Here is a 24,912-nt window from a genome sequence, read left to right as displayed (position 1 = left end):
TGCCTGACCTGCATTAGTGATCATTCATCATCTGTTTCTGCTGTGTAACTCATGAGTTATTTGCCAGCTTATACACTGATTCAACTCGCAAACACACAACCAAGGTTTCAGTCTAATCTGCATTTCAAATACTTTAAAATGTGTAACAATATAAGTTACTGGAGATGGGAAATATTTTGTAATTTCACAGCTTTGATCTTCTTGGGATATATATGATGGGCTCTTACTGTTTAACTCTGACATTGTTAAATTTCCACCATACTGAATGAATGTTGATCTGAGGTACTTTGTATGAATGAGATTCTACTATATAAGCACCAACGCGAGACACTGATGCATGTTTCCTGTCAAGGTCTTACGAATTTTGCCCATACTAAAGTGCACAGGTAAGTACAGGAGGGAGGCCAAAAAATAAGGCCAACAGATAGTTGGCCATGGCTCACAGTTATTCTGTAGAACAAAGAGGGATACTTTTGTTCATTTTGGCTCCATAACGTGCGAAAAGAATTCCAATTGTTTTTCTTCTTTTTTCTGAACTGACTGGAGAAGATTCTTTTTAAAGGGCAATACATTAATCTGCTCAAAACCCAGAAATTTCATTCAGATAGGAATATATCCAAATTTGCATTGTCACTTTTTCTACTTGCAGTTGCCATACACATATACCAGCAGAGGGAGTTTGGGAAAGGAAGCCAAAATATTCATGTTATAACAGAACTGGCAACTTTGTGTCTATTTCTGGCTGAGAATTATTTTTTCTTCCCAATAATTTCACAATGGAAGTAAGAAAGCGAGAAATTAGAAACACTGTCATGGAATGTTTATGCAGATAATATTTATGTTGGAAATTTAGAGAGCTTATTGAGGATTTGTTGTGAACAGCAGGAAAGCATATCTAGTGAACACACGCAAATGATTACACACACGGATATACATAGACAAATACACTTTTCACAAGCATTTACACACATGCATGTGTGCATCATACACACATACATTCATGAGGTACAGATACACACACATTTACACATGCTCAGATACTTATACACATACATACACACGTACACACATACTTACATACTGATTTAATCAAAATCACTACCCAAAGAAAAAGTAATAACCCTATATCATTATAGACAAGCTTTTTTGGAAGGAATGCGATCATTGCACTGTTGAACAATTGCTGATAGTGCATGGTGTTCCTAGTCTGCTATCTTTTGATGTGAATTTGGAGACGTCATCTTATTTGCACTCTGGCAAAAGTGCCTGTGATGTGTTGAAGGCATGAGGATAGGTTTTACAATAACAGATGACAAAGATAAACATTAGAAAACTGAAGAAGATGTGAAAACTGAAGAAGATTTGGGACACCAATACTGGAGCATAATGACTACAACTTATCAAAAATGCACAAACAACCTTGATCATGCCATTGAAAAGCACTATATATGAAGCAATTGTGCTCTGACGCTATAAGAAAGGAACAATTGATATATTTAACCGATGTCACATGCAATTGAGACAACTAGAAGCCAAATGCAACTTTGATGACATTGAGTATGTCAAACTGGAAATCAAAACATAAATATTTGAAGATAACAAGGTATAGAGCTGGATGAACAGCAGGCCAAGCAACATCAGAAGAGCAGGAAGGCTGATGTTTCAGGCCTAGACCCTTCTTCAGAAACTTCTGAAAACATCAGCCTTCCTGCTCCTCTGATGCTGCTTAGCCTGCTGTGTTCGTCCAGCTCTACATCTTGTTATCTCAGATTCTCCAGCATCAGCAGTTCCTAATATATCCACAAGTACTTGAAGGTTGTCTTTCCAGTCAATTATACCCAAAAACACACAAAAGGACTGAACACGATTAGAAATATTGTAGTTACCAAGATCACTGTCATTTTCAAAGTCCAGAGCTGCTAAAGATGAGGCTACCAGCAGCCACTATCATAGCCAAGTTTAGAGGGCACACAGTGGCTCAGTGGTTAGCACTGCTGCCTCACAGTGCCAGGGATCTGGGCTCAATTCCACCCTCAGGTGACTGTTTGTGTGAGTTTGCACATTCTCTCTGTGTCTGTGAGGGTTTCCTCCCACACCCCTAAGATATGCAGGTTAAGTGGATTGGCTGTGCTAAATTACCTGAAGAGTTCAGGGATGTGTAGCTTACATGGGATACAGGTGGGTGGGTCTGGGTTGGAGGCTCCAAGCATTGGGTTGGGCTGAAGGGCCTGTTTCCACACTGTAGGGATTCTATGATCTATGAAAGCCTGACAGCACTTAATTTTTGACATGCCAAGAAGCCACTTGTAAACCAACAGCAGCAGTCTCACAATCAGTTGTCACATGTTCAAAGAACATTTCCATTGTGGTGGTGCTCACTCCAATAGACAGAGTGTCTGGTTGCTGGGAAAGAGGGTAAAGCTTGTGGAAAACTCAACCACTTTGCACATGTTTATTGCTCATCAAGAAAATCAACTAATAAGACCAAGGCCAACAGAAGGGAGCCAGCCAAAACAAAAGAGTGAGCGAAAATAACCAATGTAGAGATGTATAATTGTAAGTATGTTTTTGCACTCTTTTTTGGACACAGCAGATAGCCACATGTAATAATCACTATAAGCTACACTGATTTAGATGCTCTCATTAATAAGAAGCAACTATCAACAGCTTGGGAGTCAATACATTCACCAACGTTCAGGATGTAATGAGGAAGATAAATGGAATTTTGGCATTTAGTGCTAAAGGAATAGAGTAGAAAAATAGGCAAATATTATTGCAATTATACAAGGCATTAGTGAGACAGTATCTGGAGTACTGGATTTTGGTCCCCTTACATGAGGAGGGATGTAATTGTACTGGTAGATGTTCCTCTGAAGAGAGATTGAGCAGTTTAGCCCTATACTGTCTCATGTTTAGTAGAAAGACAGGCAAACTAATTGAAGTCTGTAAAAGGGTCAAGGGGATTGATGAAGTAGATCTGGAACTGATGTTTCCTCCTGTGGGGAAATCTTGAAGCAGACGTCGTAGTTTTCGGACAAGGGATGTAGGTTTGAAACAGAAACAAGGAGAAATGACCTCTTCCAAAAGTGTTATGAAGCGATGGAACTTATTACCCCGGAGTGCAGTGAATGCTGGGACATTGTGTAAATTTAAGATGAAGATAGATAGACAGGTTTTTAATTAATAATGTGTTGAAGCGTTATGAGACTGGGCAGGAAAGTGCAGTTGAGGCTGAGGTGAGATCATTCATGATTGTATTAAATGATGCAGCAGAATGAGAGTCTGAACTGCGTACTCCTGCTCCCAGCTCTTGTGTTCTTAATAGGCCATTCCCTGCCCAGCAAGCTGGGAATACAGAAATTTTTCATGATTGTCATAACAAACCATAGAAACATTCTATGTCCCTTGTTTACCAAGAGGAGGGATGTAATGTTTGAAAAATTGCATTGTGAAATTTGTCATTTAATATTAGTAACGGAAGGTGGTTTGGTAAAGAAAGTAAAGGAATCTATGTTTTAACAGCACATGCATTTCTGAATTTAAATATTCCTTACTGAATATTCCACTGTGATGGAATCCTAAGACTCTCATCTTGGCCAGACAGAAAAGAATCATAGAAAAACAGCCTTTTGTTTAAAAGAAAACAATCTTTGGTCAAAATTTTTGAAAGTGTGCAGAAGTTCACTCTGTATGAACATATCCATGCCATAATGCTAAGAACTGCCTTTAAAAACTAGCCGAAAGTTCACTTACAGAAGCTGGAAAAATTTAGCATTTCTGGCAGAGTTCATGTTTCAAGTCAAATGATTACTTTTTGGAATGGTTCCTAAGTGGAGTGATTGGATTTGATGGCAGAATTTTCCTAGCCCTTAAATGACATGAATATTGACAAGACACTTGGCAGAATGATATGAGACTGGCAACAAGGAAGTATCCATCATTGAAAGCAAAAGGTCCTTTTTTCAACTAAGATTTGAATGGAAAGTTGGGTTTCTCATCAGTAAGTGGTAAAAAGCCTATTAGCATGTATTTGCAAGCATTGACTCATTCTTATCTCATTGATATGCGGCTTCCTACTGTCCCACCAGCCAGATAGAAGCCAAAGAACAACAATCCCTGATGTGAGAGTGAAATTCTCACTGATTGGTGACTTCAATCACTGCCTGCTGCTCTCGACCTCTGTCAATCAACAATACCTCAGTTTACACTCCAAAGGCATTATCACAAGCACGTGTCCAACCACTACTCCCCACAGCACAGTTCAGTAAAAGTTCCCGGGGATTTCTGGTCAGTCATGGGTGTCTATTCTCAGGGAAGGAAAGTGTCCTGAGTGAGTGACTAGGAAGCATAAAACAGCCACAACAATCATTTTACAAGAATGGGAGAAGTGAAAGCCATGAGGAAAGATGTTGTCTGTAATATTGAGCCTTGGTGGGATGTGGATGGAGTAGCAGAATGAGTGTAAGGAAGCAGACAGAAAAAAATGGCACTTTGCTATTACAGAATGTCATTAACCAGCCTGTGGCATTGCTGCACATTTCCACCAAGAGTGGGCGATGAACTTAACCAAGTGGCTACTTCAGACCTGACTAGCAGTTTTCACTGCTGGTGTTTAAAAATGGCACCACTGGCATGAACATCACTAAATCCTGGCACCGTTGAATAAAACTTTTTTTTTGAGATAGAATCCCTACAGTGTGGAAACAGGCTCTTCAGCCCAACAAGCCCACACTGACCCTCAGAGCATCCCATCCCCCATTAACCCACCAAATTCACACATCCCTGAATGCTACGGACAATTTAGCATGGGCAATCCACCTAACCTGCACATCTTTGGACTGTGGGATGAAACCAGATCATCCGCAGGAAACCCAAGCAGGGGCACGGGAGAATGTGGAAACTCCACACATAGAGGCACCCGAGGGTGGGATAGAAGCTTGGTCACTGGTGCTGTGAGGCAGCTGTGCTAACCTCTGAGCCACAAATTCTTCTACTACTGCTGAAACAACACTCAACGCAGAAGAATATTTCAAAGAAAAGACAGAAGGCAGTACAATAAAATTATTGCAAAATACTGCTGGCTGTGAAAATTGGAAATAAAAAGAGTAAATGCTGGAGAAACTCTGCAGGTCTCGCTGTATCTTGCGGCATTTAACAATTCAAAAGAAGAATCTTCAGACTCAACCTGTTAACTCTGTTTTTCCCTCTCGATAGGAGATATGATGGATGACAAGAAATCCAAATCACCAACGGACAAGTAAAGGCTGCCTCACAAGGAGGTAAGCCATGGGAGAGCTTCCAAGCTCAGCTTTAAAGCAAAAAGATATCAAAGACTCCATGAGTCAAAACTACAACTACCTTGTACAAAGGAGAAACTGTAACAATGTGTTAAATCTAGCTTAAATTGTGATATTTTTAAGAAATAAGGCTGCTGCTATAGCGTGGTGATGCCTCAAAATACAACAGGAGAATAAAATGGAACAAACTGGGCCAAAAGAGGACCTTACATGATCCAGCAATGGGGATGAAAATCAGGAATCAATCAATTAAAGCAGACAAAATTTAAACAGTTCAAAGAAGTGAACAATTCTGGTCTAGTATATTAATTTATTTGGAAGACCCCATTATAGCCTGGAAAGACAGGCATTCTCCCATAACAGCTACAAAATCTGGAAATCATCCACTGCAACTGCAAGGATGCAGAAATTCTCCATTAAGGTTGCAAAGTGTGGAAAAATCCTCTACATCAGTGACAAAGTTTGGAAGAACCATCACAATAGCAAAACAAAAATCTTTAAAGAAGATAAAGTAGCTCATCACATAAGAAATTCATAGCTTCAGAAATAGTATTGGGAGATGATTTAATTTCAGGGCTGAGCCAAATAGAACACAGAAGTGGACACCCTTAAGAAAATAGTTTTGAGGCACAGAATAACTTCGAAACTGGAGAATAAATCAGAAGTTGGACAAATAATTGCACTTCGTGTACATTTTGAAGTATAGCAGATCAATTTGTCGCTTACCAAGGAAGCAACTAACTCATGTGAGAAAATTCTAAATACCTTTGACAATCATTCCAATTGAAAACAACAAAACTCTTGAAAGGGCACATTTTATCACAAAAATGTGGCATCCAGGGGAATTTATAAATGATTTCATTAATGATCTTTGCAGATTAGAATAGAGATGCAACTTAAAGTCACAAATCATGGCAGACCTAATTGCTTATAGCCATTACTGATGAGTACTTGTCAGAGTTACTGCACTCTAAAGAAGATTTAACCATAAAGAAGTCATTGAAATGGAAAGCAAAGAGATGGTTCTCTAAAAACACAAATCTAACTTAAAGAGAAAATGTGGAACTTGACACAGGAGATCTTCAGAACCTATTTAATTATGAAGGTATAAAAGCACAGAAGAGACATGTGACAAGCTAATGCACCAGGCAGGCCAAACATCAGAAACAGAGAGAGTGCGAACTGCAGAGGATGGATAATCCGAGATAACAAAGTGTGGAGCTGGATGAACACAGCAGGCCAAGCAGCATCTTAGAAGCACAAAGCTGACGTTTCGGGCCTAGACTCTTCATCAGAAAAGGGGCATGGGGAGAGAGGGGCAGGTGGACTGAAGATGGATAGAGGAGAAGATAGGTGGAGAGGAGACAGACAAGTCAAAGAGGTGGGGATGGAGCCAGTAAAGGTGAGTGTAGGTGGGGAGGTAGGGAGGGGATATGTTAGTTCGGAGAGGACAGACAGGTCAAGGGGGCGGGATGAGGTTAGTAGGTAGGAAGTGGAGGTGCGGCTTGAGGTGGGAGGGGGGGATAGGTGAGAGGAAGAATAGGTTAGGGAGGCGGGGATGAGCTGGGCTGGTTTTGGGATGCAGTGGGGGGAGGGGAGATTCACCAGTGGAGCTGGTGAAATCCAAATTGATACCATTGGGTTGCAGAGTTCCCAAGCAGAATATGAGTTGCTGTTCCTGCAACCTATGGGTGGCATCATTATGGCACTGCAGGAGGCCCAGGATGCACATGTCATCCAAGGAATGGGAGGGGAAGTTAAAATGGTTCGCGACTGGGAGGTGCAGTTGTTTATTGCGAACGGAGCAGAGGTGTTCTGCAAAGCGGTCCCCAAGCCTCCGCTTGGTTTCCCCAATGTAGAGGAAGCCGCAGTGGGTACAGCGGATGCAGTGTACCACATTGGCGGATGTGCAGGTGAACATCTGCTTGATGTGGAAAGTCATCCTGGGGCCTGGGATGGGGGTGAGGGAGGAGGTGTGGAGGCAAGTGTAGCCCTTCCTGCGGTTGCAAGTGACACTGTGGATTAAAGAAGCCTCACAGATGATAATAGATCTCAGCAATTAAAACAGGAAAACACTGCCAAAACAGGACACATTCACAAAGGAAATGCACTCAAGGAGGTAAATGAGGGAGAACAGCCTCCAGTCGAACGCATAAACAAAATTTTCCCAGAGGAAATCAGTCATTCAGACAAAATGTTTTGGCAAACTGACATTAATGTCAATGGATTCAGAGAATTTTAATCTAGACATTGGAGCAAGTGTTATAGTTTATCAGATGGGAAGTCTTGGTTGACAAAATTTCAAGTACAATAATATTTCAATTACATGGTCCAAAACATTTTACTTGACATTAATGGCATGCTCCAAGAAACTCTCCAACACTGAGAGGCCATATATGAGAAAAACTGTGTACCTCATAATCAGGAATTCTCATTCCAGAGTAGAAAGATATATATTGATCTCAATCTTGAACAACAGTTGGAGAAGGTAAACGAACTAAAGGACAAGGAGTAGGCAATCTTGGAGCGTCAAGCCAACATACAGTGGTAAAGCATTTACAGGGATCCATAAGCTCATGGTTTAAATTTAAACAAAAAAGCAGAACCCTCAAAATTAATTAACTTGGAATAAGAAATCTGTTTCATCCTGTCAATTAGATGTGCAGCTGGGATTATCCCGATTTTGCAGAAAAGTTCTCCACTGCTATCATGATTGTAGAGAGATCATATATTAAGTGCCAACAAACCTCAAGAAGTAGTGCAAGCAAAATGATTGCCAATAAATAGTAAGTGTCCCACTCAAGGCAGTTGAAGTATCTATAGCTAATGTGAGCCACATTTCAACACAGCAGGTTGACCAACTAGTTATGTCGAATCCAAGCCGCTCATTACATGTGAAATGAATAGGAGGGGGCAAGTTCAAGCAGAATATCTGACCTCCCTACCATCAAAATAAGAATCCTCAGCAACTGTAACTGAAATAACATTAAGCAAGAAGGAATCTTCAGGTAACACAATTTACAAGGTGAACAAGATAATAAAATGTGAGGCTGGATGAACACAGCAGGCCAAGCAGCATCTCAGGAGCACAAAAGCTGACATTTCGGGCCTAGACCCTTCATCAGAGGGGGTCTAGGCCCGAAACATCAGCTTTTGTGCTCCTGAGATGCTGCTTGGCCTGCTGTGTTCATCCAGCCTCACATTTTATTATCTTGGAATCTCCAGCATCTGCAGTTCCCATTATCTCTGATTACAAGGTGAACAAATTAGTTTTACCAAAAATTCACTCACTGAGGGAAAACAAGGAGGTCCAAACTATCAACGTATTGAAGTAAAAGTTCTTGTGACTTTAGCATGGATCTATAGGTGGTTTGAGGACAAAAATCTGCTGACACAAATTGCAGATGTGGTGTATTCAATTCCATGGAAGAGACCACTAAGTGAAGAGAAGATTCAAGATGCTACAAAAGAAAAGTGCCTGCTCTAATAAAGGTGAAATTTTCCACAAAAGAAATACAAGAAATTAAAGACCCCCATGTTTAGACAAGAACCACACACCTCAGACAATTAGGTAGACAGTCCACAATAACTACTTTAACCCGGCAAACTACCAATTCTCCACGTCTGAACAGAACATGTTCAGAAAATAATGAAGCTTCTTGATAGTTGGAATTTGGAAAGTAAAAGACTTGGGTGGAAATAGGATGGTGGTAAATGTAATTATATTAAGGAAGGTATCACAGTAATGGTTATTAGGAAAGAAGGCATGCGCGAGATGTTCTACATGGGTCTGGAAGGGTCTTAATGTGTAAATGCATGACTGATGATAAAATTTGCCACCCACTGTAATGGTGTTATGAGGGCTGGTGAGGCGAGAATGTAAAATAAGATCTCATGAGAGACAGAACTAAGTCTAAATCCTGCCAACAGCCTTTGTAATAATGCTGAGCCTATTTATATAATCTGTAGATAGTTGCAGACATGAAACGGAAAATAATTTGTTTACTCATCAAAGTTTTTCTCGCGAGACCCAAAAGGTGAGCACCCTCTCACACATAAGAGCATAGAGTCCTTGTATCCAAAATGTAGGTGGCGTTCAGCTGGTCAGTTGTGGAGTCTCTGACAGTTGATCTCACTACCTGTCTGTGCTTTGTTGCCTTGTTCGTGCTGATTGGCATGCTGCTTCCTGACCTTCTGATTTTGGAAGCTGTGCAGCAAGAGAAAGTGTTGGCTCTTAACAGGGTTTGCCAGCTTGTAGTATCAGGTTTCAGTTTGGTACAGATGGACTATCTCTGCGGGGTAAAGTAAGTTTTTTTAAGGCCAATGCAATGAAATATAGAAGAAATACACTAGGAAGTGATGTTTGGAGCCAATACATTGCATTACTAGAAACATAACAGACTATTCAGCCCATCTTGTCCATGTGGACTCTTTGCAAGTGCAACTGGTTATCAAAGAAAATAAGTTATTCTTCTGGTGTTATTGTTAACATCTACCCCACAACCAAATATCAGTACATAGAACATAGAACATAGAACATTACAGCACAGTACAAGCCCTTCGGCCCTCAATGTTGTGCCGACCTGTCGTACCAATCTGAAGCCCATCTAACCTACACTATTCCATGTATGTCCATATGCTTATCGAATGACGACTTCTTTGTACCTAAAGTTGGCGAATCCACTACTGTTGCAGGCAAAGCGTTCCATTCCCTTACTACTCTCTGAGTAAAGAAACTACCTCTGACATCTGTCCTATATCTTTCACCCCTCAATTTAAAGCTATGCCCCCTCGTGCTCGCCGTCACCATCCTAGGAAAAAGGCTCTCCCTATCCACCCTATCTAACCCTCTGATTATTTTATATGTCTCAATTAAGTCACCTCTTAACCTTCTTCTCTCTAATGAAAACAGCTTCAAGTCCCTCAGCCTTTCCTCGTAAGACCTTCCCTCCATACCAGGCAACATTCTAGTAAATCTCCTCTGCACCCTTTCCAAAGCTGCCACATCCTTCTTATAATGCGGTGACCAGAACTGTACGCAATACTCCAAGTGCAGCCGCAACAGAGTTTTGTCCAGCTGCAGCATAACCTCTTGGTTCTGGAACTCGATCCCTCTATTAATGAAAGCTAAAACACTGTCTGCCTTCTTAACAGCCCTGTCAACTTGGGTGGCAACTTTCAAGGATCTGTGTACATGGACACCGAGATCTCTCTGCTCATCTACACTACTAAGAATCTTACCATTAGCCCAGTACTTTGCCTTCCAGTTACTCCTACCAAAGTGCATCACCTCACACTTGTCTGCATTAAACTCCATTTGCCACCTCTCAGCCCAGCTCTGCAGCTTATCTACGTCTCTCTGCAACCTACAGCATCCTTCGTCACTATCCACAACTCCACCGACCTTAGTGTCGTCTGCAAATTTACTAATCCATCCTTCTACACTATCATCCAGGTCATTTATAAAAATGACAAACAGCAGTGGACCCAACACCGACCCTTGTGGTACACCACTAGTAACTGGTCTCCAGGATAAACATTTCCCATCAACTCCCACCCTCTGTCTTCTTTCAGCAAGCCAATTTCTGATCCAAACTGCTATATCTCCCACAATTCCATTCCTCCGCATTTTGTACAATAGTCTACTGTGGGGAACCTTATCGAACGCCTTGCTGAAATCCATATATAACACATCAACCGGTTTAATCTCATCTACCTGTTTGGTCACCTTCTCAAAGAACTCAATAAGGTTGGTGAGGCACGACCTTCCCTTCACAAAACCGTGCTAACTATCCCTAATCAATTTATTCTTTTTTAGATGATTATAAATCCTATCCTTAACCTTTTCCAACACTTTACCAACAACTGAGGTAAGGCTCACTAGTCTACAATTACCAGGGTTGTCTCTACTCCCCTTCTTGAGCAGGGGAACTACATTTGCTCTCCTCCAGTCATCTGGCACTATTCCTGTAGACAATGACGAGTTAAAGATCAATGCCAAAGGCTCGACAATCTCCTCCCTGGCTTCCCAGAGGATCCTAGGATAAATCCCATCCGACCCAGGGGACTTATCTATCTTCACCCTCTGTAGGATTTCTAATACCTTTTCCTTGTCAACCTCAATCTCACCTAGTCTAGTAGCCTGTATCTCAGTATTCTCCTCGACAACATTGTCGTTTTCTAGAATGAATACTGTTGAAAAATATTCATTTAGCGCTTCCCCTATCTCATCTGACTCCACACACAACTTACCACTACTATCCTTGGTTGGGCCTAATCTTACTTTTGTTATTCTTTTATTCCTTAAATATTTATAGAAATCCTTAGGGTTTACCCTGATCCTATCTGCCAACAACTTCTCATGTCTCCTCCTGGCTCTTCTGAACTCTCTCTTTAGGTCTTTCCTGGCTACCTCGTAGCCCTCAAGCGCCCTAACTGAGCCTTCACATCTCATCCTAACATAAGCCTTCTTCTTCCTCTTGACCAGAGGTTCCACCTTCTTCGTAAACCATGGCTCCTGCACTCTACAGCTTCCTCCCTGCCTGACAGGTACATACTTATCTAGGACACACAGGAGCTTTTCCTTGAATCAGCTCCACATTTCTAATGTGCCCATCCCCTGCAGTTTCCTTCCCCATCCTATGCTCCCTAAATCTTGCCTAATCTCATCGTAATTGCCTTTCCCCCAGCTATAACTCTTGCCCAGTGGTATACACCTATCCCTTTCCATCACTAAAGTAAACATAACTGAATTGTGTTCGCTATCACCAAAGTGCTCACCAATTTCCAAATCTAACACCTGGCCAGGCTCATTACCCAGTACCAAATCTTACGTGGCTTCGCCCCTTGTTGGCCTATCTACATATTGTGTCAGGAAGCTCTCCTGCACACACTGGACAAAAACTGACCCATCTATAGTACTCGAACTATAGTGTTCCCAGTCAATATTTAGAAATTTGAAGTCCCCCATGACAACTACACTGTCTCTCTCACTCCTATCGATAATCATCTTTGCTATCCTTTCCTCTACATCTCTGGAACTATTTGGAGGCCTAAATCAAATTATTTTGTTACTTTATTCATCGTTGTCCTAGGAAGTTTCCATGTTAAATGGATGTTAATTTTCTTGCAAAACTGCGTGATTATACTTCAAAAAAGAATGTCATTTCATTGTAAAGTATTTTGTGATGTACTGGAGTCAGGAAAGGTGGTATATTAGCATATTTCTTCCTTTACTGCAGCCATCTGATTGAAATTGCCACATGCTTGATTATAAACAACCTTTTCTCTTTGATGTCAGTTTCCTACATTAAAAAACACTCACCTGGTAATGCTTTCAATTTGATAGACTTTCTCGTGAAATGTGGAGCCTTCTAGTAATTTCAAATGAGCTGTAATTGAAAGCATCTAATACTCAATGAACCCTTTGTTATCATTACTTTCTGCTTATTGGAGTCAACACTTTTACTGGTAAGTTGTGGCAATAAACACCTGTGAATAAATTTTCTAACAACCCAAGCGCTGCTGGAAAATAATAAAATACATTTTTATTTTTGAACCTTAGAATGCTAACATTAAATGGTTTTGCACAAAATATACTTGAATTGCGCCTAGAAACTGTATTTTACTGACTTTACTATAGGAGCAGTTTTAATCCATAAAGTAATCAAGTTTCACCCCCTTGTGTTAGTCTTTTAAACATTCAAACTCCTGCAATTCTTTCCTCAGAGTGCAGTGCTGGGATACAGCTATTATAATCCTCCATGGGATAGTGCATTCATTCAAACAGGCAATATCTTCTGTTTACAGTCAAGAAAAGAAAGTTCAGATGGCCATAGCTCAGAATCTAACACTGTTACAAATGTAAGCGCAAAGAAACAAGTGACAGTAGACAAGAGAAGTTGAAGTGAAAGTAAACTAGGAAGTTATTGCTGCGTGCTTGTGTTTCATCCTGTCTTATAAGAATCTATTCTTTTGGAAATTTGTGGAGACTTGATTATATTTCTTGCTGAAGCATTAGATAAAGTTTGACAGTAATTTCTTTTGCCTGTCATACAATGTTATCTTTAATGTTTAATTAGTATAACCACATTTAACTTTATCTGTATTAGTTTCATTTCATAGAGTGTAACTGTAAGGCTTTTTCAATTTATATTTATGTCTAGATAAATACATGTCACATCCAAGCACTAATTTGATCCAAGCATTAAATTCCATTGTATTAAACCATTTCCTGTTCAATCCCATTGCTGAGGATTCCTGACCCAAGCAAAACATTTAAATACAAAATTCTGACCAAAGCATAAAATATTCCACGACCATCCAAGTTTCTAAATCTCAGCATATTTACTCCAGCCAATTTACTGCCTCATTTAGCTAGAGTCAGGATCACCGTTTAAACTTTTATATATCTATTAGGTGTTTACTATTCTTTTCTTTAATTCTACAATTAATGAATTACAGAATTTATTTGTCAAACAGTTACATTTATTTGCAATTGGCTTAATCTTTCCATCAAAACAAATTTGGATTCCATGCTTTAGGGGTCTGATTTGCAGTCAGTTATTTTTCTGATCTTTAAGCAGTTCAAATCGTTCCCAAACCCCTGCTTCTGGACACTGGACTTATTTAGGGGATATGAATGAAGAGTAATTAGACAAGTGTTTAAGGGCAAAAGAAGCTGTGCATTTATTTAAAGCACAAAAGGTAATTATGATTCAAGAAGATAGGCAATACAATAAGTCAAGGGGATTAACAAATTCATACACAGAGAATTGTAGTAGGTTAAAATGCATGATAATTATATTGCCACCTTAAAATACACAAAAATTAAATTACACTGTTAGACCATATCTACTGATGCTGAAAATTAATAATGTTTAATTTTAGACTCTTAATCAGAAATCCTACCAATAGGCTCCCAATACACTGTCACCATCCGCATTCCCCTCCCTGCTATGTTCCTATGCTGGAACTTTGGGACCTTGGGGTTTATGTTCCCCACTCAGAATGTGGTTTTAAAGTGCACTCGGCTGTTCTGTCGTGTCGTATCCAGAGACCAGAAAAAGATTTTGGACTGTGTAGGATTTTCAGTTGTGAGTTGAGCCCACCGATGTAGTAAGGTGAATATTGAGTCTTTTGGGAAAGTACCTGGTTTTCTTTACTAACTACTGGTTTACTGAGGCTGGTTCTCTCCTAAGGTTATGTCTGAGGATTTGTGGCATTGGTTGAGTCGGTTGATGCAGTTGTAGGCCTCTTTATCTGTAGTTTTGATTTTGCCCTTGATTAGCCTTCCAAAGGTTAAGAGTACATGTGAATAGATTTTGATCAAGGTTGAATGTCAAGTATCTCTGTAGGCCCCATACTGCCTGCGCCAAGTAGCCAGAGGTGTAAAAGCTGCCTTGGTTTAGTGTCTGTTGTCTGTTGGCTTTAGTCAATTGTTCTTTTAGAGATGAGGTATAAATTGGGATTCCAGGCTGAACGACAGTTCCAGACAAGAATCTGCGTTCTGCTGGATGGGTTGTGTATTTCCTACAGCCCTTAATCCAACTCTTCCTTCGTCCTTTTAAAAGTTTTGAAGTGCAGGGTTCTGCAACAACCCAGATTTTGTCCATATGTGCTCATTTTGGGGATTTTTGCACAATCTTACAGTGCATACCATCTTATGTAATCACAATCATAAAGGTTGAAATTGACTCCTAGGTCAGATCTTTCAACCTGTCAACTAAAGCACTTAATTCAGATAAGGCCAGTGGAACCAAATTTATCTAAATTACAGAATAGAAATCCTGAATTGAACAGAATTTTGAGGGATCTAATTAACATGGCTGCACATGTCCTCTGCCACAACATGGAACCCAAGTATTAAAAAGTTATCATTTGGCTGCAGGAGTGGTACAAGAAGAAATGACTCAAATTCGCAGGGCATTAGAATGAGTTCTAGAACTGGAAAAGTCAACACTGAAGCTACAGTTTTCACCAGTGCTCCTGAGCAGAACGTGTATTGAGATTTGCATATATTGAAATATATATGGCAAGGGGTGAAATAGGTCTAAGTTTGAAACTCGGACAACAGACTATGATCAATCAAGCTATCAGAACCAAAGAATATCTTTACTTTAAAAAGACAATGTGAACCAACTTTCAGAAAACAGAGTAAGAAACAGCTAAAAGCAGACATAGAACATAGAACATAGAACGTAGAACATTACAGCACAGTACAGGCCCTTGGGCCCTCGATGTTGTGCCGACCTGTCATACCAATCTGAAGCCCATCTAACCTACACTATTCCATGTACGTCCATATGCTTGTCCAATGACGACTTGAATGTACTTAAAGTTGGCAAATCTACTACCATTGCAGGCAAAGCGTTCCATTCCCTTACTACTCTCTGAGTAAAGAAACTACCTCTGACATCTGTCCCATATCTTTCACCCCTCAATTTAAAGCTATGCCCCCTCGTGCTCGCCGTCACCATCCTAAGAAAAAGGCTCTCCCTATCCACCCTATCTAACACTCTGATTATCTTATATGCCTCAATTAAGTCACCTCTCAACCTTCTCTCTACGAAAACAGCCTCAAGTCCCTCAGCCTTTCCTTGTAAGACCTTCCCTCCATACCAGGCAACATTCTAGTAAATCTCCTCTGCACCCTTTCCAAAGCTTCCACATCCTTCCTATAATGCGGTGGCCAGAACTGTATGCAATACTCCAAGTGCAGCCGCACCAGAGTTTTGTACAGCTGCAACATAACCTCTTGGTTCCGGAACTCAATCCCTCTATTAATATACATTAGAACACTGTATGCCTTCTTAACAACCCTGTCAAACTGGGTGGCAACTTTCAAGAATCTGTGTACATGGACACTGAGATCTCTCTGCTCATCTACACTAGCAAGAATCTTAACATTAGCCCAGTACTTTGCATTCCGGTTACTCCTACCGAAGTGCATCACCTCATACTTGTCTGCATTAACCTCCATTTGCCACCTTTCAGCCCAGCTCTGCAGCTTATCTGTGACCTTGAGAATTTCCTTGCAGGTTCTCCAGTGTGGCTGCTATTATCTTTTTATGTGGTGTTTCTAGTATTTTTGCTGAAGATAGGACAATAGGATTAGAAAACACCAATGACTTGAGCTCTGGCTGTGCACTTGGTGATCACCAAGCTTCCCTGCTTTTAGTTGTCTGGACATTTTTCTGCACTGAAGCGAGAACAACTGGCTTTTCACCATATCCCAGCAAAGCATCCAGAAGTAGGAAATATTGCTAATACTCAAAATAGATTTTCATAGTGAACAGATTGCACCTTGGTCTGGCCAGCCTTCAACACAATACTGGTGAATGGTGATGCATTCTCGGTCTCTCATCTATTCCTGTTGTATACCCTTGAGTCTATGTTGGTTTGCTGGCCACTGTGATACCATGGCCTGAGTAGAAGACTCAGTCATTTGAACAAATTCACGAATTGGATAGGACGGGCTGGCATGACCATTATCTTTTAGAAATCATTCTCCTGGTAAGAACTTCAATATTGTCATTGATGAGGAGTTGTCTCACTGGGTCAATTATAGTTGCCAAATGGACCAAGAATTTTTCCGATTAGTTTATCATCCCTATAGGCATTTTAAAACTGCATGCATTCTCTAGTCATGCTCCTCAACCAGTCTGTCATATAACACTATGTCACTCATGTGGTATGCAGTGCCTTGTCATCCTTGTCAAGTGATCTCAGATTGATTTCAGGCACAATACACCAAAAGTTTAACTTTTACAATTTGTTGGCTGTGGTGGTCAGTTACTGAACTAATGCACAACAGCTTACTGATGTACTTTTTGATTAGAGAATTTTTAAAGCTTCAAACACTTTAAGAAAAATACACACGATGCTGTACTGTAAAAGAACTACCTCAAATTAAAAACAAATGAATTGTGGATGCTGGAAATCAGGAAAAAAAAACAGAAATTGCTATAAAAACTCAGCAGGTCTGGCATCATCTGTGGCGAGAAAATAGAGTTAAAGTTTCAGGTCCAGAGGCCCTTCTAAAGAAGTGTTTGCGAACCATGAACTCTGTTTTCTCTCCACAAATGCTCCCAGACCTGCTGAGTTTTTCTAAATATTTGAACTGGTTTTGTTAGAAATATTAGAAAGAAAAATTCAACCTTTATATCCCTAAGCACAACCTTAAAGGTACTCAGTGAATGCTCACCCCAATTTTCGTTTCAAATTCCTTGTTCAGTTGGCGTGGCTGTGCTCAGTTTATTTTTAATGAATATCTGCTTTCATTTAATGCTATTATCTTTAGCTAATGTCTCTTCCTGAAACTGCTAAACAAGTTACTAACTCAACCTCACTTGTATCATAAAATAGATTCCTTAAGCACATATCATCACCAGCCTGTTGTTTCTGGACCCCTTTTTTTGACTCCAGTGCTCAAGAGAAAATAGCCCCAGCCTATTCAGCCTCTCTTTATAACTCAAACCTTCAGCATCCCAGCAACATTCTTGTAAATATGTTTCAGAGATAGTAGGAACTGCAGATGCTGGAGAATCTGAGATAACACGGTGTAAAGCTGGATGAACGCAGCAAGCCAAGCAGCATCAAAGGAGCAGGAAAGCTGACATTTTGGGCCTAGACCCTTCTTCAGGATTGGGGGAGGTGAAGGGGTTCTGAAATAAATAGGGAGAGGTGGGAGGAAGGACAGGTTAAGGAGGCGGGGATGAGCTGGGCTGGTTTTTGGTTGTGGTAGGGGGAGGGGAGATTATGAAGCTTGTGAAGTCCACCCTCGCCCCCAGCCTCACCACACCCGGCACTTTTCCCTGCAACTGTAGGAATTGCTACACCTGCCCTTACACCACCCAGTCATCCCCATCCCAGGCCCCAAGAAGACTTTCCACATCAAGCAGATATCCACCTGCACATCAGCAAATGTGGTATACTGCATCCGCTGTTCCCGTGGTGGCCTCCTCTACATTGGGGAAACCAAGCAGAGGCTTGGGGACTGCTTTGCAGAACACCTACGCTCGGTTCGCAATAAGCAAGTGCACCTCCCAGTCGTGAACCATTTCAACTCCCCCTCCCATTCCTCAGACGACATGTCCATCCTGGGCCTCCTGCAGTGCCACAACAATGCCACCCGAAGGTTGCAGGAACAGCAACTCATATTCCACTTGGTAACCCTGCAGCCAAATTGTATCAATGTGGATTTCACAAGCTTCAAAATCTCCCTTCCTGCAACTGCATTGCAAAATGAGCCCAGCTCGTCCCTGTGTCCCTAACCTGTCCTTCATTCCAGCTATCCTCTCCTCCCACCTCAAGCCCTACCCCCATCTCCTACCTACTAGCCTCATCTCGTCCCCTTGACCTGCCCATCGTCCCTGGACTGATCTATCCCCTCCCTAACTCCCCATCTACAACTCACCTTTATTGGCTCCATCCCTGCCTCTTTGGCCTGACTGTCTTCTCTCCACCTATCTTCTCCTCTATCCATCTTCTATCCACCTCCCCCTCTCTCCCTATTTATTTCAGAAACCCCTACACCTCCCCCATTTCTGAGGAAGGGTCTAGGCCTGAAACATCAACTTTACTGCTCCTCTGATGTTGCTTGGCCTGCTGTGTTCATTGAGCTCTACACCTTGTTATCCTTGTAAATCTTTTCTGCAACCTCTCAAGTTTAATATCATGGTGACCAGAATTGCATGCAGTATTCTAAAAGTGGCCTCACCAATGTCCTGTACAGCCATGAATTTACATCCCAACTTCTATATTCAAAATTCTGATCAATGAAAGCTGATGTGCCAAATGCCATCTTTACCACCTTGTCCACCTGCGACTCCTCTTCAAGGAACTATGCATCTGCACCTCTAGGCCTCCTTTTTTGTGTACACACCCCAGGGCCATACCAATAACTATATAAGTCCTGCAACCCTTCACATTTATCTAAATTAAACTCCATCTGCTGATTTTTGCCTTATTGGCCCATTTGATGAAGGTCCCATTGTACTTTGAGTTAATCTTCTTTTCTGTCCACCACACTACCAATTTTCATGTCATCTGCAAACTTAGTAATCATACCTATATATTCACATCTAAATCTTTATATAAATGATGAAAAAGAGTAGACCCAGATCCTGTGGCACACTGTTGGTCACAGGCCTCCAGTTTGAAAGGCAATCCTCTACCTCCACCCTCTGCTTCCTACCTTTAAGCCAAAATTGTATCCAATTGGCCACGTCGCCCTGGATCCCATGTTACCGAACTGTACTTGCTAATCTACCGTTGTGGAACATTGTTGAACACTTGGCTGAAGTTCAAGTAGACAATGTGTACTGCTCCGCCTTCATCAATCTCTTTTGTCACCTCTTCGAAAAACTCAGCCAAGTTAGTGAGATATGATTTCTCAAGCACAAAGCCATGTTGATGATCCCTAATCAATCCTTGCCTTTCAAAATGCATGTAAATCCTATCCTTCAGAATCCCCTCCTACAACTTATCCAACTCTGATGTAATGCTCACTGGTCTATAGTTCCCTGGCTTTTCCTTTCCACTTTTCTTAAATAATGGAACCACATTAGCCAACCTCCAGTCTCCCATGGAGTCAGTGGACAGCTGAGGCTGTCAATAATACAAATACCTCAGCAAACGACCCAACAATCTCTTCCCTAGCTTCCCACAAATTTCTGGGAAAAATCTGATCAGGTTCTGTGTTTTAAGACCTTCAGCACCCCCTCTTCAGTAATACAAACTCTCTTATTTAAAGGCTTTTAAGCAAACATATCTGTAGAGACACCAACACTACTCACACATTAAATCTAAAATGAAACTAAAATGAAACAAACCACACCCTCCCCCTCATAACACACAATATAGGCATACATATCAAAATTTAAATCTATAAATTATTTTGTAACTATCAATTTTGTTCCCAAGCATTGATAACATATTATAGACTTCATCACACCCGAGACCCTTGTATTACAGATTTACATTTCAATGTGCTCAAACAGTCATTATTTCCTTGCTTTCTGGCAGAGTGTCTGGACTCCATATTGTAAACACGTACAGATGGAACGGTTTCACATGCATGCTCTTCACTCTATCCTCAGCGCCCACTGGCAAGACCAGATTACAAACTTTAAAATCTTGGATTGAGCCCAATCAACAGGTTATTGAGGCAACACTCCTGAATGCCTAATTATGCTAGGTGTGGCATATAATTAGAAAGGAGTACAACCACAGTCCTGCACAGTTGGAGTGTGGAGACCTAGCAGTTAGCATTTGAAACCAAGTTAAGCAGATCAAGAGCTACAAAGACATGTTTGAGGAATACCTGAAGTTGTCTGGTATCCAGTTGAAGGACCTGGAAGATTCAATATGAGAATGAACTCACTGGAGGGTCCTGGGCTGCAGATTTTTAAGTCATTTTTGGAAAGGATCAATGTCAACATCTCATTGAGTGATGTTCGAGAGCAACTTCTGTCTACATGCATTATATGAGTTCCAATGCCCCAAGTGAACTATTTACATCTAGACTGGGGGTACATAGAACATAGAACATAGAACATTAAAGCACAGTATAGGCCCTTCGGCCCTCGATGTTGTGCCGACCTGTCATACCAATCTGAAGCCCATCTAACCTACATTATTCCATGTACGTCCATATGCTTATCCAATGACGACTTAAATGTGCCTAAGAATCTTCACGTTTATCCTCAATAAGTATGTGCATCAATTATTTTCTTCAAACTCGAAGGGCAACCATCACCTTTAATCTTGAATGGTTTACCTCCTCAACTATGTAGCTGTGTTATTTGAGATTGTGAACAGTGATTCTTTCCTATTGCACAGTATCTGATAATATAGTGACAGCTACCTGTGCATCAAGATTAAAATTAGAGAGATATTTATTTACATAAATATTTTCTTGCCAAAAGGCTTGTTATGGGTCACTAAGCACCCATAGGAATATCTTTGGCTTTTCTGCAACTATAGCCTGTCCAAATCATGAACATCTTTATGTGAGTAGCTATCTGAATCTTGCTGCTCTGTGACTGTGTCCTATTTGAGCACATCTTCTAATAATGACCTAGCTTTTTTCTAAATAACAAAGCACTGCTTGTGCCTGCGAGGTTTCCTTGTTTTATGGCACTGACACTGACTCTCAGCATATGAAATTTGAATTTTTAGTCAAAGCGTGGGGCAGGACTCTTAAGTGGTGACTGCCATGCCATTCCTTTCACCAAATTAAGTTGCCTTACCTTACACCAAGAAGCTCATTAAGAGCTGACAGGCAGAGCATTAGTGGGTTTCACGGTCTGTAGCAGCCTGTGACTCTGTTGTCCTACTTCATCTGAAAGCTGCTGGCCAAAGTAAGGCCTTCTTCTCAAGAGATCCAGTGGAAAGAATCTAAGAGTTATTTAATATCATGGAAAGAGTGGGTCAGTGATGTTGGAGACAATACCAGTGTGTTGGCTTTTCGAGGTCAGTTTCTTGCCTGCTGTCTATGCCTCCAATGATCCTAACACTGAGGATATTGTTGCACTGTGGCACTCCAACATGGTAGATAGGTTGCCCGTGTTTCCCAGTCAGGAAACTACCAATCTTTCTTGCCTTCTGAGAAGGCAAATAACTGGGGACTTAATGCCATTAAGTGGTCTTAATTGGTGGTAGATTGTGAAAGTCTCCAATGGAAATTTTCACTCAGAACTTAGTTAATGAGGGAGTGAATGTTTCTCCAGAGCCAGTTGCTCCCCTATTTCCCCTTTTTGCGATCTTTCTCACCACTTCTGGGAGTGAAATATTCTACCCTTAGTATCTGCAGTCTGGCTTACACACCGTATTAGATTCTCATGCATGTCTTTAGAATTTTTAAACCTTAGGAAATGAATTTTCTGCTGATCTCATATGCTAAGGTTGGTTCTTTCCTAAAGGGTTGATCTGTCTTTTTGCCAGACTTCTGCTTCTATCACCATCTGAATGACATTTTTTCCAAAGTCAAATCTTCTATTGAGTGTAATAAACCTGTCAACGATCCATCAGCAAATCCAGTAACAATGAATTCTGATGTTCAAGGTGCACAGTCATATTTTCCATTTAATCTCTAGATGGTTAACAAAATAATACATAAATTTTCCTGGATACTGAAACTTCTATTAAATGATGCTCATTCAGGAGTTTTATCAGGACAGATGTTAACATAATTCTCAAAAACTTGCAGAATTTGATTGATATTATCAGTTTTCTCAAATTGAATTGTTTCCCCAAGATACCTAAGGTGCTTTTTTTGGCTCATCTCTGAAATTAAATCTTGCAACCAAAAGGATTTTTTTTTCTGTCATGACTTTCTAATGTGATTATTTATTTTCCTTACTTTAAAGGTTTTTAATTGTGCATTGTACAGTATGCTGCTGTACTGGAAGCTGTTTCTACACTTATAAAATAGACAGTTCCTGCTTTCTGAGAGTAAAATTGAGAACTCCAATCTGTTGTGACTAAGATGGATGACTTCCTGCTGTTTCATAAGCAAAGTGAATGGTTCTTGCTGTATGTGTGTAAAATAAAAATGAGTCCTATATTTCTTGTAACTTTCCTGGATGAATCCAACTAATCACATCTTTATTAAGTGAATCATGTTTCCTTAATGGCTGCAGTAAATGAACGCTGCTGCCTTCAACTTTGACAAATGATGCTTATTCTTTAAATAGTTGGATCGAATGAAGTCCATCACCTCATCATAGAATTGGTTTAACAAGTCCAAACTGACCCGTGGAGCATCCCACCTAAACCCATTCCCATATGACCCACCAAAGTTACACATCCCTGATAACTATGGGCAATTTAGCATGGTCAATCCACCTAGCTTGCACATCTTTCAACTTTGGGAGGAAACCCGCACAGACCAGGGAGAATGAGCAAACTCTACCTTCTCCTGTAGCTTTAAGAAATGGCCCCCTTCTCTCCTTGTACTGAACAAACGCTGCTCTTTATGTTTCTACGCAGTGAATCCTGTTGTTTCAGCAATTTCCCTGGATTATTCTGCAACAGTGTTCTTAATTTTCATTACTTTACAGTTCTTTATGAGATAAGTCTCACTGGATTTTCTTACTTTATCTGCTTCTTATGACATCCACCCACTTTCTTAATTATTTTCTGCCAAATGAGCAGCCTTCTTAAAGCTATGCCAAAAAATTTTTGAGACCTCCAACACTTGCTGTCTTGTTGTAAGACAACATACACCCACCACTGGCACATTGTCGCATGACAGATCCTTTCTTATGGTAGGAATCTATCGCACTTGGTTTGATACAGTGTGATAGAGGTAAACCACTAGTTAGTTGTTGTGCTGTAACTCATGCTTGTATGCCAGTGCTGTTTAAGAAACACAGTATGTCAGTATGCCTTAAACAGACATGTTGATAGTATCATCGCAGCCAATGGTTTAAGGGTATAAAGATTACATACTCCATCTTACCTGGGATCACTTGAAGCATCATGTGCTACTGAAAGCTTGCAGCTGTATTGTAAACTAATAGCTTAACATTAACAAAAACTGAGTTCGAGGAAGGGTCATTGGACTGAAACATTAACTGATTTCTCTCCACAGATGCTGCCAGAGCCTTTCTAGCAATTTTCGTTTTTGTCTTGATTTCTGGTATCCACAGTTCTTTTGTTAGTTTTTATTTAGCTTAACATTAACACCGACACTTATCAGCCTGTGAGTATAATGCTTATATATAATAGGTTTTTTTTCCTTTGTTCATTAATGGGATGAGGGCATTGTTGACCAGGCAGCATTTATTGCCCATCCCTAATTGCCCCAGAGGGCAGTTAAGAGTCAACCACATTGCAGTAGGTCTGGAGTCACATGTAGGCAAGACTAGGTAAGGATGGCAGTTTCCTTCCTTAAAGGGCATTAGTGAACCAGATGGGTTTTTTCCTGACAATCGGCAATGGATTCACGGTCATCATTAGAGTCTTAATTCCGGATATTTTTATTGAATTCAAATTCCGCTATCTGCCGTGGTGGGATTCGAACCTGCATTTGTGGAATCTTATCCAGGTCGCTGGATTGACAGTCCAGCGATAATACCGCTTGGTCATCACCTCCCCCCAGCATATATCTTTGAGAATTCTTTAATACGAAATATTCACACCCAGTTTCTTATGTTACGATGGATAACATAACCACACTAAAATACCCTGCTGGAAACCAAAATCACATCAGTAGCTGAACAAGAAGAGTTTTTGTCTTAAACAAAATATGGCTTATTTGCATATGTTTGTTTGATATGATTTGCATTGTTACTGAGAATATGATGAAGACCTTGATATTAGGTCTTTCACCTCTAAAATCCAAAGTTATTCCTCTGCCTAAGCTCATGGGACATTATATTGGGCCGTATGTAATGCACGTCAGTTATTAATCCCTTAAGACTGTTATATTTATTTATATTTAAAAGAAACCATGGAAATTCCTGTTGAGAAACATGTTATACAAGGATGGAAGAAAGTCTAAAATGTAACTAGAAAAAAGAAGAAAGTGAGGTGAGAAGTTCAAGGAAATTAGAGTCAGCATTTATTGATTTGAAGCATTCAGGCTTAAGCTATACTGTGAAATCGG

Source organism: Stegostoma tigrinum, chromosome 2 (genome assembly GCF_030684315.1).
Source record: "Stegostoma tigrinum isolate sSteTig4 chromosome 2, sSteTig4.hap1, whole genome shotgun sequence".
NCBI lineage: Eukaryota > Metazoa > Chordata > Chondrichthyes > Orectolobiformes > Stegostomatidae > Stegostoma > Stegostoma tigrinum.
This window is presented reverse-complemented; position numbering follows the sequence as displayed.